Source organism: Bombina bombina, chromosome 2, assembly GCF_027579735.1.
Source record: "Bombina bombina isolate aBomBom1 chromosome 2, aBomBom1.pri, whole genome shotgun sequence".
Taxonomy (NCBI): domain Eukaryota; kingdom Metazoa; phylum Chordata; class Amphibia; order Anura; family Bombinatoridae; genus Bombina; species Bombina bombina.
This window is the reverse complement of record NC_069500.1, coordinates 457,282,954-457,301,330: the sequence shown is the minus strand read 5'-3', so window position 1 is coordinate 457,301,330 and position 18,377 is coordinate 457,282,954. Positions and strand designations below refer to the sequence as shown.

The 18,377-nt window shown below is 37.1% G+C and overlaps 1 pseudogene; it reads right to left on the bottom strand.

Annotated features, from left to right (window-relative positions):
* Nucleotides 1-7,507: 7,507 nt before the first annotated feature.
* The window catches only part of LOC128647002 (olfactory receptor 6M1-like), a 46,386-nt pseudogene continuing 35,516 nt past the window's right edge, over nt 7,508-18,377 (bottom strand).

Below are 18,377 nucleotides of genomic sequence, written 5' to 3'. Positions count from 1 at the left end.
GTCAAATGGCTCCAATGGGGCTGTGCTGGCCCTTGTCAACTCCCTCCAAGGACTGTGATGCACTCTTTTACTTTGTCAAATGGCTCCAATGGGGCTGTGCTGGCCCTTGCCAACTCCCTCCAAGGAATGTGATGCACTCATTTACCTTGTCAAATGGCTCCAATGGGGCTGTACTGGCCCTTGTCAACTCCCTCCAAGGACTGTGATGCACTCTTTTACCTTGTCAAATGGCTCCAATGGGGCTGTGCTGGCCCTTGCCAACTCCCTCCAAGGACTGTGATGCACTCTTTTACCTTGTCAAATGGCTCCAATGTGGCTATGCTGGCCTTTGTTGGCCCTTGTCAACTCCCTCCAAGGACTGTGATGCACTCTTTTACCTTGTCAAATGGCTCTAATGGGGCTGTGCTGGCCCTTGCCAACTCCCTCCAAGGACTGTGATGCACTCTTTTACCTTGTCATATGGCTCCAATTTTAATGATCTTTCAACATGTGTTTTTTAAAACTTGTTTATGTTTTATGACATAATAATAAAATACATGTAATTCCACAATTCTTTGTCCTCTTTATTCATGTCATTGTTGATTGAAATCTCTAGTTTATGTAGTTAATCCTTAAAGGGACCAGGAACCAAATAATGGTCTTTCCGGAATCATATATGTAATACAATTGTAAATGACTTTAATATTTGCATCTCCAATTTAATTGGATTCATTTTCTTGATATACTTTTCGTAAAGCTTTATCTTTGCAAGATTATGATTAGCATAGTAATGATTTTATATATGTATATATATATATATATATATATATATATATATATATATATATATCTTGATGTTTGTATATATATGTATATTTTTAATTTCACATTCATGTGTTCCTTTGTAAACTCTGCGTGAATTGATGCACCTTTAACAAATGATCCCAGGATTGATACAATGAGATAATCTCTGTAAAGTGTTATTTTTATGTAAATAGTATCCTCTCTGTGAATCCTGATTTTTTTTTTTTATTTGGTATTTCATGTCCCTTTAAGTGATGCTGACCACAATTGTTAAGGAATGGATCTGCATTTCTAAAGCGTTTTTGTCCTTTTTACATGAACAAGGACATATAATCTTATTTAAAAAAAAATCTTATTTGAATGTTGACAGCACATGTATTCCAATTTCAATTATATCTTATTGTAGTAGTGTAACCAAATCAATCACTGTGTGTAATGCGCATATTTTAGATGATGAATATCTTTATATTAATATTTTTAAAAATTAATTATCCTCCGATATATGGCTATAGGTAGGCTGACCATATTTCAACTTGAATAAGTGACACGTTTGATCAATACATGTGTCATTATTGTTATTCCAAAACAATATAAACATATCTGAAAACTTCAATGACATATGTATTTATCATGTGTACCTTTTAAATGTTAAATATGGACACCATAGCTATAGTTAAAGGGACAGTCAAGTCTCAAAAGATGATTCATGATTTAAATAGGGCATGCAAGTTTAACCAACTTCATAATTTACTTTTATCCACAATTTTGCTTTGTTCTCTTGGTATTCTTATTTGAAAGGTAAAACTAGGAGGTTCATATGCTAATTTCTTCGACCTTGAAGACTGCCTCTAATCTGAATAAATTTTGACTACTATAAGCCATTAGTTTGCATGTTTCATATAGATAACATTGAGCTCATGCACGTAAAGTGACCCAGGAGTGAGCATTGATTGGCTAAACTGTCAAAAGAACAGAAATAATGGGGCAGTCAGCAGAAGCTTAGATGCAAGATAATAACAGAAGTAAAAAGTATATTAATATATAACTGTGTTTGTTGTTCAAAAATGAGTAATGTGTAATAAAGGGATTAGCTATATTTAAAAAAAAAAAATTCTGGGGTTGACTGTCCCTTTAACATATAATATATAACACATCCCTATTTTCTGAATGCATCTCCTAGCATTAATTCTCAGTTAAAGGGACATGAAACACCATAATCAAAATATTTTCATTTATTGTTACAATGTATTTCAAATTGCAATGTCGTACATAATCGTGTAAGCTTAAAATATTGTTTTCATGTTTATTTAAAACATGCTGCTTGCTAAATAGTTTAGTTAAAAATCCTCTGCTTCTAATGAAATATCTCCTTATTTTCACTAATGGATTCTATTTCATATATCACAGTATTATGTTATCTAGCGTGACATTCCTAGCTAGCAATATAGACACATACTAGTTTCTAAAATATAAATACGTTTCTTATTGATATGCCAAGCTATTAACTGAGTCCTTGTATTGGCTGCGGTTTTTCCTCGATCTCGGATGCGCCATGTTGCTTAAGACGTCACCTGCCAGGCTGTCCAATGAGTCCTTGTATTGGCTGACGTTTTTACGGGATCAAGGATGCGCCTTTTATTGGATGGCGTATTTACACGATCAAAGATGCGCCTTTTATTGGATGGCGTATTTACGCGATCAAGGATGCGCCTTTTATTGGATGACGTTTTTACGCGATCAAGGATGCGCCATGTTAATTAAGACGTCACATGCAAAGGTGTAAAAACCGTCTGATTGGATTACGTAGTCCCGCAATATTTGAATATGCACGTAACCCACGTTTGTGAATGAGAAGACAAGTTTAAAACCATGGCGAGTATGGATTGTGTGAATCATGTAACATTGTTGACCCATAGCTGATAAAGAACACAACATTCTCTTTTGATGGTCTCGTTGAATAAACAAATGAAAGCAAAATGTTTTCCTGCATAAGATATTTTGAGGCAAGTGCAAATCCATGAATATAGTACATCTTGTTTAATATGTTTGTCAACAATATGTTCCTTTTTATGAATAATGACTGTGTTGTGTTTAATTTTCAACATATCGAATTCCGAAATATGCGCTATTGTATTTGAATCAAGTAATCAATATTCATTTCTCTTTATCATATGCTAAATATATGAGATGCCTACTTCTTCTAGATGTTATGTCGTCGTATATTTTATTAAAGGGTCATTATACACTCACATTAAAAACACAAATATGTTTTTTAACTCTATTTATATAGTCCGTTTTTTTATCACATACATGTCTAGTTTGGCTTTTGTTCAAATTACATTTAAGTAATTTTCTGACTCCTCGCCAAGCTTCAAAGTTTGATATGTGTACCATCAGCTATCTTCTCCAGCTTGCTCCTGTTTACCTTCTACAGCTTGCTCCTGTTTGTGTAAAGGGTCTTTTCATATGTAAATGAAGGGGTATTGTCTTATTTTCCACTTGGAATGGGCTTTCCAGCTATCTTTTCAATATAGATAAACCGAATTTCTAAGAAAGTGTTTAACGCTTTTTCTGATGGATTTTGATATCAGTATGTGGTTATCTTGTTGTTTCTAGTAGTGTCTATTACATGCAGTTCTCTGAAAAAGATTGTATACTGTCCCTTTAATGCAAATGTTGATTATTGTGTCATGTATGAGTTCCACATTGGTTAATCTCCAAATATATTATTGTGAGCATATATTTGTTTATTCACTCATAAAAGGACTTTAAACCATATTCCTTGTAAATAAAATGTCTTTATAAAAAATTCAAACACAATAATGTCTCTTTAAGAAAATAGACTTTTTTTAACACGTCAATAGAAATCCTATTCCAAGATTTCTTGTTTGAACAAGTACATGTAGATATACCAACAATCACAAAATATGAGTATATGTTAGCATATGTCATTTTTTAAAGGGACAGTCTAGAAAACCAATAATGATTTGCATTATGAAAATGCATTTTTATTAAAAGAATTATCTCAAACATTTCTCACCAATTTATCATAGTTCTCTGGTTATTCTTATTTGCTAGCTAAACCTAGGAGGTTCATGTGCTCATTTCTTAGAGCTGGAAGAGTGCATGTAATCAGAATGCATTTTGACCACTAGAGGGCATTTTGATAGCATTTTGATATAGAAAAACTTGAGCTCATACAGCATATTTACCCGGGATTGATCATTGATTGTCTAAAATGTTGTTATGTGAGAATAACATAAATAAGTGGTCATTTTTCATAGGCATAGATACAAGGGTAAGCACATAAGTCACACGTGTATTTCTCCATGTTTTTGTTTCAAACTTGATAATGCATAATACAGTGTTTTCTTTGTAAACAATAATGTTCTGACTGTCCCTTTAACCTGTGTTATTGGCATTCAAACAGTAATATGCCATCATGTATAATTGTAATGGTCATTTTGTTTGAGATTAGGGAAACAGTTTGGACATCACATCACAGAAACCAATCAATATCATGAACAAGGATAGGTATGTGATGATGTGGTGTCCACGCACTTGTAACCCACACTTTGCAAACAATCTGCCTCCATGGACCCGGTCCCATAGAAGCAGATTATATACAGAGTGTGGTCCACAAGTGTATGAAAACCACATCATCACATACCTATCCATTACACATTAAATAAATACAAAATTAACATCTCAAAAAATACTTACTTCCTCTTCCTTCCCCTCTTCCCACGAGACTGAGGCTCTGGAGGGGGGCAACTGCGCCCTCCAACGAGTTTTCATCGGAGATGTTGTGTGAAGAGGGGAAGGAGGAGTACTGGGATGACCAAGATGAGGAGGAGATGGAGGAGTACCAAGATGAGATGGCCCAGCATGAGATGGCCCAGCAGCAGATGGCCCAGAAGCAGATGGCCCAGAAGAATATGGCCCAGCATGCGCCTCCCGGAAGAAATTCAATATATTTTCTTGAATCTTTAAACTCCGGATTTGTCCTTGTTCCATTCTTATAAGGATCTCTATAATTTCTCTTTGTCCTTCTCGATTGCCACAAAGATCTTCGGTCATCTGAGTTCTAGTTTGGATATTTTCCATCCGGAAGGTACGCATCTGTTCGATGTAATCGAGTAACACCTGCACCTCTGCTATCTCCTCCTGTTGTGTACGGCGGCCTGCTTGTGCACGTCGGCCTGCTGGTGCACGGCGGCCTGCTGGTGCTTGAGGGGCCTCTTCTTCTGCTTCAGGGGGGGGATCTTCCTCTGCTTCAGGGGGGGGCCTCTTCCTCTGCTTCAGGGGGGCCTCTTTCTCTGCTTCAGGGGGGCCTCTTCTTCTTGTGCAGGGGGGGGCCTCTTCCTCTCTCTGAGGTGGCGAGTCATCTCCACCACTCTCATGCCTGGGAAAATGAGGAGCCTGTGGTTGCTGGGCTGGCTCCTCCCCAGACTCTGTATATTGCAAAAAGAAAGAAATGTATATATTAGCATATTTCCAAATAAAGATGTAAATGCTTTTGCTTCCAATTGAATTACAAATGCAGCCTCATTAATCCACTTTGAAATCTAACAATCAATGCGATTTCCGCATTTTCCAAACCGTGTTTGTGATATCTATCTGGTCAATCTGAATGTTTTTGCATTTGTTTTCAGTCTGTTTAAATGCACACCTAACCTGTAGCCTAGATACTAATGTACTCGCAAGGTGTGAATGCGTTTACGTAATAATGTGTTAAACAGCGTAATAGCATTAATCTTATCCTTAAATACATTTTTTATTTTGGATGTTAATAGATTCTTAAATAAGTTTACCGTCAGATGAGAGTGGCAGGTTCCCGGTATCGATTCCTCCAATCCCGACTATGGCCACCTCTGAGAAGCTGGAACGCAACATTTCCTCCCATTGGGAGTACTCAACAGTCAGTGCAGGCCTGCCACCGGTCCCTGTGGCATGTTGGTACTCCCTGCTTATTTTCTTTTTCAGCTCCATCTTGCAGTCCCGGTAGCGATGTTTAATAGAGTCCATATCTCTGTTATGGCCCCCCACTGCATTAACTGCATCCCTTATCTCCCGCAAGAGCTTCCTCTTGTCACTCGGGGTGGTCTTCTGAGCCTGCAGCCTCTTATATCTGCCCATATATGCTTCCATGAGGACCTCCTTCTCCTCCATAGTAAACCTCGCCTCCCTAGTCACCTTGGCCTTCCCCTGTGATGGTGCCCTCTGTTTCCCGGACTGTGAAGCCCTACTCTGTCCGCCACTGGGCCCAGCCACTTGTTCATCTTGAACCAAGTGGCCGGGTCCACCCACCGCTTCCTCCCCCGCTTCCTGCCCCCCTTCCTGTCTTGTTCCTCTCCCTCTCCTCCGCCCTCTCCCTCTCCCCTGACTAATCTCCTGCCTGCCCCCCTCTTCCATCTCTTCCCTAAACTAAGCCCTAACTACTCCAACAAAAAGTGACTGTGCACAAATGAAAGGGGGTCAAAATAAAGAAATAAAAATACAAAAAAGTGCTCAAAGTGTGAAAGGGATATGAATAAAAGAGGATAAGGAGTATTTAACCAACCAAAATGTATAAGAAAACTAAAAGGAGGATATGTAAACTAAATGTAACTAGGGGATGGGGATGGGATTAGAGGGAATGGGGTATGGGAATAGAGGGAATGGGATTAGAGGGAATGGGATGAAAGGGAATGGGGTATGGAGTGTAGCATGAGTGGGTATGGGGTATGGAGTGTATGTAGTGTTATTGATAAGTGTATGTATGTATTGAATGTGTTTGCGTGTAAATGTGTTAAGTATACAGAAAAAGCACTCGCCCACTCACCCAAACCAACTGTTGCTCACTACCGCTCTCTTACTAACTCACGCTCCCACTAACTCACGCTCCCACTAACTCACACTACCACTAACTCACACTACCACTAACACACTACCACTAATTGACTCACGATAACACTAACTGACTCTCTCACACTACCACTAACTCACTCACGATAACACTAACTGACTCTCTCACACTAACACTAACTCGCACTAACTTTCACAATAACTCACTAAATCTCAAATCTCCAAAAACCCACCAGCAACACAATCAAATAAGCCATGCTTGTGTGGTGCTTATATACCCTGTGTAAATGTTTAATGATGTACCGGTTTGCCTTGTAAATTGTGTTCAGTTGTGCTTTGTTTAGACCGCTGCTCCATAACTTGTGTTTCTGGCGAGTCTGAAGACTTGCCAGAAACATAAGCCCACAAGCTCCATTTGGAGCTTGATAAATGGGCCCCTATGTGTGAAACAATAAACTTGCTGTAAACACCATAGAAAATGACACAAAAAATGGTTTGTTTGTTTTTCTGCATCTCATATAGTGTAATTTTCTCAAATTATGATATTTTTGCAAACTAAAGTTATTTTCTAAAAAATTGCTTGGTCTGCCGGAAAGAAATAGGTATAATTTGTGTGGATACCTCACAGGAAAAAAAGTTAAAATATATGTGTAAATGCAATGAGGGCCAAACAACCAAAATCACTTCTAAAACAAGGGTGTGAAAGTGGCTCAGCGGTGAAAGAGTTAATAGAGTTTACACAGTACAAAGACAAAAATGTATCTATAGAATGGTATGACACATAATATGAAAATCATTACAATATACGTGCAAATATTTTTTTAGAAATGTTTTCAACAAGTATTTTTTTAATAGTTAATTAAAATACAGTGGCTTTTTACTTTTCTATCCTTCCTTTGAGGATTTCTTGTATTGCTTGGTTCCTCAGAGTATAAATGTAAGGATTAAGAAGTGGGACTATGACTGTGTTAAGGACAGCCACTTTTTTGTCATAGCCTAAATCTTCACTGTGACTTGGCCTCATATACATAAAAATACAACTGCCAAAAAAAAGAGTCATAACTATTGCATGTTGAAAAAGCTTTCTTTCTTCCAGTAGTTGAATGAATTTTAAAAATAGTCTGCACAATTTTAGTATATGATATGACAGTCACTAACAATACCAAAAGAAAGAATAAGGAAGAACTGAGAAAAATTAGAAATTGGAGTGCTGCTGTATCAGTGCAAGAATTCCGTAGAAGGGGTGCAGAGTCACAGAAAAAATGGTCCATTTCATTAAAGCAAAAAGTTAGTCTCATAATTATTATTGAAGGTATAATTGACCAGGAAAATGATGCCAAATATGCTCCAGCTACAAGTTCTATGCACAATGTATTGTGCATAATGGTTTGGTAATGTAATGGTCGGCAAATAGATATGTACCTGTCATAAGACATTACAGTAAGTAGAAAAAACTGTGTTGCCCCAAATAAAAAGTATATATAACTCTGGGCTAGGCAACTAGCAATAGAGATTTTCTTACCATTGATGAAGAAGCTTCTAAGAAAGTTTGGTAAAATTGTATTAGTTAAACATATGTCCAGAAATGCTAAGTTACAAAGAAAGAAGTACATAGGGGTGTGTAGTCTCTGATAATTGATGACTAGTACAAAGATAAAAATGTTCCCTATCATAGTTAGAATATGACTTAGTAAGAAAAGAAAGAAAACAAGTGAAGCATTGTTTGAAGGAAATGAAAATCCCAACAAATGAAATTCCGTTACTATACTCATATTTTTCAGAGCAGGGGAGATCATTTTTCTGATTGAAATAGAAAGAAAAAATAAGCACAATGAATAGATAATAGACAATAAGTAAAAAATCAAATTTCTGGATGGTGCTATCAGCATACAAGATGCAACTGGTTTATACCCCTAAGGTATTCCACTTACTAGAGATGGCCTCAATCAGAAATCAGGTAAGTGCTGCATGGAATGAATATCCTTGATGTTGTTATTGGCAGGATCCCACTGTTCTCCCGTATATGCATCTTCTGCCTCTTGGAGTGTGGAGTAAATCCTGTTTGTTTGCTCTTCAGTCTGGTCACATGGAGCAAATAGAACAAAGGACAGAAAAAAAACAGAAGTGCAATATAGAGTAGTAATGTATAATGTGGATAAAATAAAATAAAGCCCCTAAAATAACCGCACACACATTAGGTAACCTCAGCCAATATGAGGTATATTTACAGCAGTTATAGTATACATGTCCATTCACAACTCCGGGTTTAACTTCTCAAGTACCTTAAACTCTTCAAATTACTTTCCAGAGACACAAGTGTATACAGAGATACTAGTTTAAATATTCCTGTTAAAACAGATTCTTACGTATTTCAAAGGCTGTTTATTTCTTCTCCATTAGAGGAAATAATTAACACGGTAAGTATCAGTCATTTAAAATTGGCGGTGGCACGTCATAGCCGGAGTTAGTAGACCATTTGGTTGCTTTATTCTTATAACATTGAACTAGTAATTTTTTTCCCTCTGGATGTTTAGCTCAACATAGTATATACAAAAATAATAGACAGCAACACCTCAGGATTTTCACCAAAATGTAGTCAAATTTAATGATGTTTCGGGGAATACACAATCCCCATCTTCAGAACAAATAAACAGTGCACATATCAACCTTAAATAGTGTACAAATAATTGGTTGCCTCCTCTCCTTTGCAAAAAACACCAAACTTATCAAACAAATCATACTGTAGATGTCCAATGACATATTCGGTATAAAACCGGAAACATAAAAATCCTTCTATATCCGATATACATGCATCATCAACATGTGTCAAATAATAAACTACAAGTGTACCAGTGCATACATAGCATTACCCAAACTTAATTAATTGCTTACTATGATCATATGCAATGTTGTGCGTCCATGTCCTATTGATCCACTACATAAAGTGTTCCCAGATGTTAACTCGCTCCCTCACTTCTGGTATTCAACATTATCATCCGACCGGAAGTGGGGTATGCGGTATTGGTGACAGAGCCAGAAGTGGGGCAACAACATATACGTAATATGCAAAATATATTTATACAATGTGTACAGATATAAACAAAATAAAAATAAGGTAAAAAGGGGGCGTGTCATAGCCACAGCCATGGTGGGACGCTATTCTCAGTAGCTCTTGTGGCAACCTTAACAATCTACTGACTATCTCCTCTCTAACAAGTCATCCAGCAACACGCTTCTAACTACTAACTTGGAGGAATATTCTCTGTGTAATGTTACCTACTCTCTATAACACCTAATGACATATTCCAACCAGGCATCCACTCAGCAGCCTAATCTATGATTTCAACACCTACCCCCGATTTAACATCTAGCCGGGTAACAGTGCCTCTGCAATATTCTTAGGATGGAGGAGTTCTATGCAAACCTAACTTTTTTGCTGGAGGAGCTGAGCTGCAAAGCGGAAAGACAATTTCACGATCTCCGGACTACCATTAGAGACCTGCGTACCCAAGATGGAGTCACCCACCTAATTAGCTATGATACCCAAGCTGTGGACCCGACAGAAGACTTGCTCCCTGTTCAACACCCTCATGAGTAGACACAAGAAAGGAAGTGTAGAGGGGCTTCAATAAACTTCCTACCCAATGCGGCAAGTAGTGACATGACACAGCTTTATGCGGATGGATCACTACACTTCGCTGTCGATACCCCAGTATCAGTAGGATCTTTCCCGATCACCATATGGCAGCACTTTCAGCACTCTCTCCCTCCAAGCCTATGCTTCTGAATCTAATACTTGATATCTTACCTCTGACCAAGGTTCCAGGAGGTGCGGACAACTCCCGCGGGCAACTATCAGAAAATTTCTACTGCATGGGAGAGAAGAAACTGGACAGCAGGTCTGTCACTTACCCACGAACAGAGTGTCCTGCATGGTTCCCTGCCACAGAAGCCCCACCTCATCACAGGGATTAATCCAGAGGCCCACTGTAACATGCAGACTGGCCTTAGAATAGGAATAGGCTAGAAAAGATCCCTGCACGGTCTAGAGGACTTTTCCCTTTGCTCCCATGGACCTAAGCATATATACATGTATGAGACTGTTCTCAATGTTTTCCACTGTTTCTGTTAATTTTTATTGAAAGCTGATTTAAATGATTATGACATGGTCAGACTAAGGGCTCATAGATATACGGTTTATATTGAATATTATTAACTGCCCCTAGCACTTTATTGGCAATGTTTATATTATAGTTGCCAAGCATGCAACTGATAAATGTATTTATGCTAGCTCTGAGTAGATAAATCCTGATCCAGCTTGAGAATAAGTTTAATCAGATTATAAGGAATATTTCAGTTACTATGAAAATATGTTTTTTGTGACGGTTAGATAACAACTATTCACTATAGTATGTAGTTATACCACTGTCTTAATATAGCCAAGCGTAGTAAGTCAGCTCATAACATTCAAGACTGACAGAATGCTTACTTGGCAATAGTAACAAATAACACGTTTGGCATTAGATGTGAGGTATAAATAGTGTATGTAACTGTGATACGATAAGGCAAATTGACAAGATGATAAAACGTATATACTCGCTTCTTAGTCAGAGGTAATTTGTTTAGCAAATGACTAACAAAAGGAATTAAACAACCTGACAGCAACCCAGAGTTCTGTGTCAACAACCAGCGGTAACGCTCTGTTCAGCTTGTGGCAGCGCAGAGAGAGTGAGATACGGCTGTAGCTGATGACGTCAGTGACTCCTTGCAGGCTGTGTCTAGAGCTCCGGTTGTCAGTGAAGGTAAACTGCTGAAAGATCAGGCAAGTTGAAACTCTGAACTACTGGAATGTAGTCAGCAGGAAATGGTGAGTACCAGGAAAGTGGCTAGAGTTGAGAGTTGACACACCTACTAGAAGGCAGGCTTCAACATTAATCCAGTAAGGAATGCAAGTAGGAAGGAACCTTAAATAGCTGTATGAGAGGCTAACTAGCTACTTAAAGGTATAGTGATGGAATTAGGGAGGAAGTCCTGAGAATAGGTCACCTAATTCCTAGCTAAATTTCTCTAATTTACCTTAGATTATGCGGACACATGGTCCATATACTCCTTTATCAGGTATACCCACATACAGAATTATCCTCAGACCTCAAATGAACATGGGTTTGTGCACTAATATTAGAGTTCTCTTATATATAATATGTACATGAAGAATAATATTTACATGTTCATCACCTTTATTAAAATATACTAGTTTGTGCTGTACTCATATCCAGTTACTGTTGGTGGATCTAGGCTACATGTTTTATAAGCTCAATTTTGCTTCCCGGTATCCTATAACCATTTTAAGCACATCCTAGTAGTTTCAGTAATAAGTTGTCATTACCCCATCTTATTCTATAATACGCAGTCATCCCCAATAGGAACCTATTTCATCCCCACTAATTGGTGGACATAGTCTTCTACATCACATCTACCTCTTAAGACCCCATCTACATACTAACTTGTCCATATAGAGGCACACATACCTGCTGCTTCTCTCCTCCCAAAGCTATAGTTTATTTGCCTCCCTTGCTTTCCCATTCTCTATGCTCCCTCCCAGATAACATACACACTCCATTAGCATCCATCTCCACCTAACACTCATTGCAATGAGGCTGTATTTTTTCTTAATATGATTGGCTCTTGCCCGCTGTTTACCTATCTATTTTGCTAACAAAAACGATACTCATATGTCTATCTCCCATTTTTTACAACTACCTCCTTAACTCCCTAGAAATTTCATAACCAACATTCTTCCCATATACAAGCTGTTCCTCCCTACTCTCCATATGAAAGTCAGCCCTACTCTCAACTATCTTTTTATACACCTCATTTAAACCTTTCAACCATTGGTACTCCACCCACTAGAGCTCATTTGCTATAGTTCCCCTACTACGATATTGACTCAATACTCCAAAGCATCATAATATCAAAGGCCAAATAACTAACCCTATCAATTATCACCCCTCCATAATAGACACGGGTCACAATTCTTTTCATAAATGATGGGATTTATTACTTTTTTACTTGCTTCTTATCTAATTAGAGATAGTTGGGAGTTAACTATCAATACTCCATAAAAACTATTTCTAGGTATCTTACTTATCTGTTTTATTATTGACTCTCTTAGTTGTTAAACTATTATTATTAGGTACCTCGGAGCGGCTGTAAGTACCATTTCAGATTTCCCCCTTTTCCAGTCTACCTTCCATTTGGTACGTACGTGACCCTGTTAGTTTGGGGGAATTATATTCCTAACTAATGTGTTCGTTTACACCACAAATATAAGAACATTCTGACTGTTAACTGTCTCTGATGACTCCCTTTGGGATATTACTTGGTTTACTATTGTGAGCGTGATCTTTATTATCCTACAATCTTCTACTGTACTCCAACAACTTTTTCTTAACTTATGTGGTTGCTGTAAGTATAATTGTACCCAGATCAAACACACGCAGTTGTCTGTTAAATCATCTAGAATGTAATGTTTCTTTGTATCAATTTCTTCTGTAAACAGACATATACTGTTTTACTATAGTTCATGCTAACAAATATCAATAAAAAAAATTATTTAAAAAAATATAAAATATAAGGTAAAAATACCATAATGTTATTCTAATATCACTCTTACTATGAGAGCATCATGTGTATTTATCCATTTCTCATTTCTATATTAAATGTGTTTTATCAAAGCTATAATAATTCCAATATCAAACATATATTTGGATCATCCTGATAATTCGGATAATTGTGTATGAGTATTAAGCTTATATACATATACAATAATAATAAATTCACACTATACTAAATGAAATAGTGGGTAAACCTAGCCAGACATGTTATTTCAAACATAACATATCCAATCGTCAATTGTTCATAGCTACATGTAACCTATTATACTCCTTATTCATCTCCCCAGGTTATTCTCTATTATGCCTATGTGCTGTTAGTGCTGTCTCACTTAGAATCATGCAGAATATGAGCTGTATCTATTGGTCGGTAAATATACATGTGCATACAAGGATCTATTAAACCCTGATATGTACCATGTATTAAAAGGGGACAGGAGCAGTGTCTCTAACGTCTCCCGACCTCAGCGTGCACTCATCCGTACCACTCAGGACCCAATCTCTCTCACATATAGTATATCCAGTCAGACATTTGAAGATTCATTTTGCTTCTCGTTTAAGGAGCATTTTATTTCTGTTCCCCTTCTTGGGGGCTTGGTAATGTGATCAATGAGGATCACTCTCACTGACGCCACCGGATGCTTAGCCTCCATCCATTGATGTGCCACTGGTTGGTCCAAATGTCCTTTCTTGATAGCTTGTCTCGTGGCCATTCTGTGATTAGCCATACATTCCCTAATGGTTCCCTGGGTTTTACCTATGTAACGTATACCACACGGACAGAATGACATGTACACTACAGAGTTGGTCTAACATGTAATGGCATGTCAAATCTGAATATTGTTGTTGTTGTGTGGATTGTTGAATTTCTTTGTCTCTATCAGGCTGTTACATGTAGTACAGTTTGGACATTTATTACATTTTGTTGGCCATTGTATTGATAGAATAGCAGTTGATTGGATCATTCTGGACAATAATTTCCCGTAAATTAGCATTACGTTTATATCCAATCAAAAGAGTGACCTTGTTTGCAAAGAGTAATTATCATATATGCTAATGATCCCTTATAACTTGGCCCAATTTTGCAGTGTTCGGAGCAAATGTTATGGTCATGATAGTTTTTCTTTGGCTGTGAAAAATGAAGGATGAGAGTTCCCAGAGATAACAAATCCTGTTGTCTCCTAGTGACCCCTCTGAATCAACATAGTGAATAATTAAACAAAAATAGAAACAGCGCGAACAGACGCACAGATGATATTAACAAAAGAGTATTATGTATTAATCAAGGTAGGCTCAATAAAGCTAAAAACAACAAATTATATAAAATTGTTTTAATACTGCTAATATGTTACTACAACAACATGCATACTTCAAACATATTTTTCACTGGGACGTCTCCCAAATTAAAATGAGGTATAGGTAAAATTGAGTGCTCATAAAACAAAGTCACAATATAAAGTCTCTAAGATACAAAGTGATAAATCTGCAAACGTACAGATGTTGCTCTGGGCACATATTATCCTTCAAATCTTGAGGGTGAGTGTGGTGATATGTGTATAGTATTTTACCTTCTATCCACAGTCCTGTTTAGGTTTAAGGATGATGGCAGTATGTTATTTTTGTATTCCGTCTCCTTCTTTGTGTCTGATCTCCTCGGCAAATACAGTCACGTCTTGGGGGTAGTGTACACTTACCGCTGTCTCCTGTGTGTCCAGGTATGTCTTATTCGGCAGTGGCTTAGGTCGGGATGTGCTCGGTCTGGCGGGTTACACAGTTCTGACTGTGCTGACCGTAGCGTGGTGCATGTGACTCATACAGACATCACACTGGCGCACAATCCAGCATTCCAATGCAAAGTGTCAGATTGTATCTGTTCTGAGTAAAAACTGAGAAGATTGTTAGCTTGTGGAGCTTCGGTGCACTTACAGACTTGTATGTCTCCCAATTATCTCTGTGCCAATCCTCAGTGGGTATGCAATGAAACATCCCTCTGTTCATAAATGGAACTCTTTAGGGCAGGTTAAGATAAAAGGACAAATAATGTCATATGAAACATAAGTGACAATAGTCCTGGTCTACACGTTTTGCCCTTGGGCTTTAGCAAAACTGTATTTGCCGAGGGGATCTGACACAAAGGAGGATACGGAATCCAAAAATAACTTACCACCATCCTTAAACCCAAACAGGACTGTGGATCGAAGGTAAAATACCATACACATATCACCACACTCAACCTCCAGATTTGAAGGATAATATATGCCCAGTGCAGCATCTGTACTTTTGCACATTTATCCCTTTGTATCTTGGAGACTTTATATTTTGACTTTGTTTCATTCTCATTCATTTTAACACATATTAATCCTTTGTTATATCATCCATGCTTCTGTTAGCACTGTTTCTATTTTTGTCTTATTATTCATCTTTCTTTGGCTCACACCATCATCATTATTCCGGTTCCTTGTCTGTAGCAGGTAATTTTGTGTTTGTCCCGTTAGTTGATCAATCACAGAGTCAATACAAAACAAAACAAATAATCACCTGTAAACCATATGATAACAAAGTGAAAAAGTAATTACTAATATAAATACAATTGTGAGAATAAATGCATATTCCCTTAGATATATTATTCAGGAGTTATATAAGTACACATGCATAGACCTAAAAATGTAACATTAAGAATGAATAATGTTTCATACTGCAAAAAAAGCATGCCCCAAATGATAAGGCATATAACACTCTAAAAGATTAAACATATTATGGTGTATACAATATTTAAAATATTTAAAATAATAGAGCGGTCTCCCTCCCAAATAATATTTATACATACATAAATATGGTTACTTGAGTAAATAATCAAAAAGTACAAAGGCTTTAAAAAAATGATGAAGAAAATATAAAACAAATGCATATAGAAGGAGAAAAATAAATAAATAGTGTAAAAGAAGAGATGACATTAAAGAAAAGCTACAACCTCAATGTCTTTATTGAGACCATGAGGTATAAGAGTGTTAAAATAATAAATCCAAAATGTTTCCCTTTGGCAAAGTTTAATTAACCTATATCCTCCTTGTTGAGGTTGGGGAATATGCTCTAAATTTGAATAATACGTGGACCATTAAAGAACATATTAACTGTCAAAGCTCCAACGTAATCTACTGTATATCTTGTAGTTGCAATTTATATTACGTTGGCATGACCACATGTAGCTTGGGTAAACGTATTACTGAACATTTGAGCAATATAAGGACAGCCCACAAAGATGTTGAGGATAAAAAACAAATAACAAGTGTAGCAAAGCACTTCCTACAATGTCATAGTGGGAAAACCAATGCTTTGAAATGCTGGGGATTAGAGAAGCTTAAACCAGGAATAAGGGGGGGGGGGATATGGAACAAATACTGTTAAAGATGGAAACCAAATGGGTTTTCCATCTTAACACTGTCATACCCAATGGCATGAATGAGTATAACAATTACTGGGTATATATTTAAATATGTAATTATTCTCTCTTTATAGTCGTCTATGTGTTTATCAAGAAGCCCTTATCATTTGAGGGATATCTAGTGGCCTTAATGAAGAATTATTCGGTCACATCAGATTTTATATTTGCCTAAGACTAATGTCTGTATATTTAAATTGTCTATAGATATGCCTCTCATGGGGTCCTAGGAATTATTCTCATGTTGGTTAAAGCTGATATGATACCTAATTAACATTTCAGGACCTCTGTGTTTTGTGCTAGGCCTTTAAGTGCCATCTAAGTGACATTAATATATTTCTACTATAAATCTGATAATTTGACACACTGATGATATTGTATTTGGCTTGAGTCTTATTAGCCAGGAAGTTATGTAATAATGAAAAACCTTTTTATTATCTAACCCTTAGGAGTGATACATACTAGGGTAGTCATCTATTTTTTATAACCATGATTCATTAAAAATGTTGGTATAAAAGTGGAATCACGTACTCTACCTATGTGTATACACTACCCATTAGGTGCACATGATTTCCACTCAATCTTAGCAATTGTCAGTTTTCTAGTGACTTACGTCCGTAAAGTGCTGATAACACTATGGTATTGCACTATATACTGTCTACCAATGATCAGACAGTGTATGGTATTGTACTATATTCTGTCTGCTAATGATCCGCTATTCCTAAGTTTTGACACACTGTAATACTTGATTCAAGCCAACACGTAATATATAATGAATTTTGCTTGTTCCATGTTGTTAACATATATCGCAATTTGGTGTGTTTTTGATCAGTGGTTGAACCAGCAACTTACTAATGTGAATTCATTACCACTTTATATGTTAAAGTTACAATTATTGTTTGACAGAGGAACATTTTCAATTCATACAGAGAGAACAATCGTGTTTTCGTGTATCACTCAGATACATTGCAACCAATCGAGTGCAAGCTATCTTAACAGTAACCTGCTTAGAACCAATCCAGGCACTTCTATCATAAGGAAAGTGAGGCGTTGTCTTTTTGCATTCACCGGATTGGCTAACAGCTTGATTTGAACTGAATAAATAGCCGCGCACGCTAAAGCCTCGGCTTATTCAATTTTGAACCCTTAAGTTAAACATTGACAAAGGCTCCTGTAGCCGAAACACGTTTGTTATCCATACTTTAGAGTTCTTTACCGCATTGTCACTCTAGACACCTTATGCCGGTGTTTCCAGTTCCCGGCCAGGAAACAGAGGAGTGACTTGCGGTTTTCTTGCTTTTAAAAGTTAGTAGTGGTTGAATGGTTGTGGGTAGTTTAACCTTTCCAAGGGATGTTTATCCCGGTTTTTAACTATAATAATAAAGCTTGATTGTTTTATATTGTAATCTAATTGAGTGAGAATGAGTGCTATCTAAACCCCTGATCTTTCAATTCTTCAGTGTTCCAAATCTACGGAGAAGGCCATCTCCAAATTATGCCCTCGGTGACCTAGTATGGTTATCAACAAAACATTTACGTTTAACAACTCCAACTAGGAAATTAAATAAATTTTACATTGGACCTTTTTCCATCATTAAAGTTGTGAACAGCAATGAGGTCACTCTTGAACTACCTTC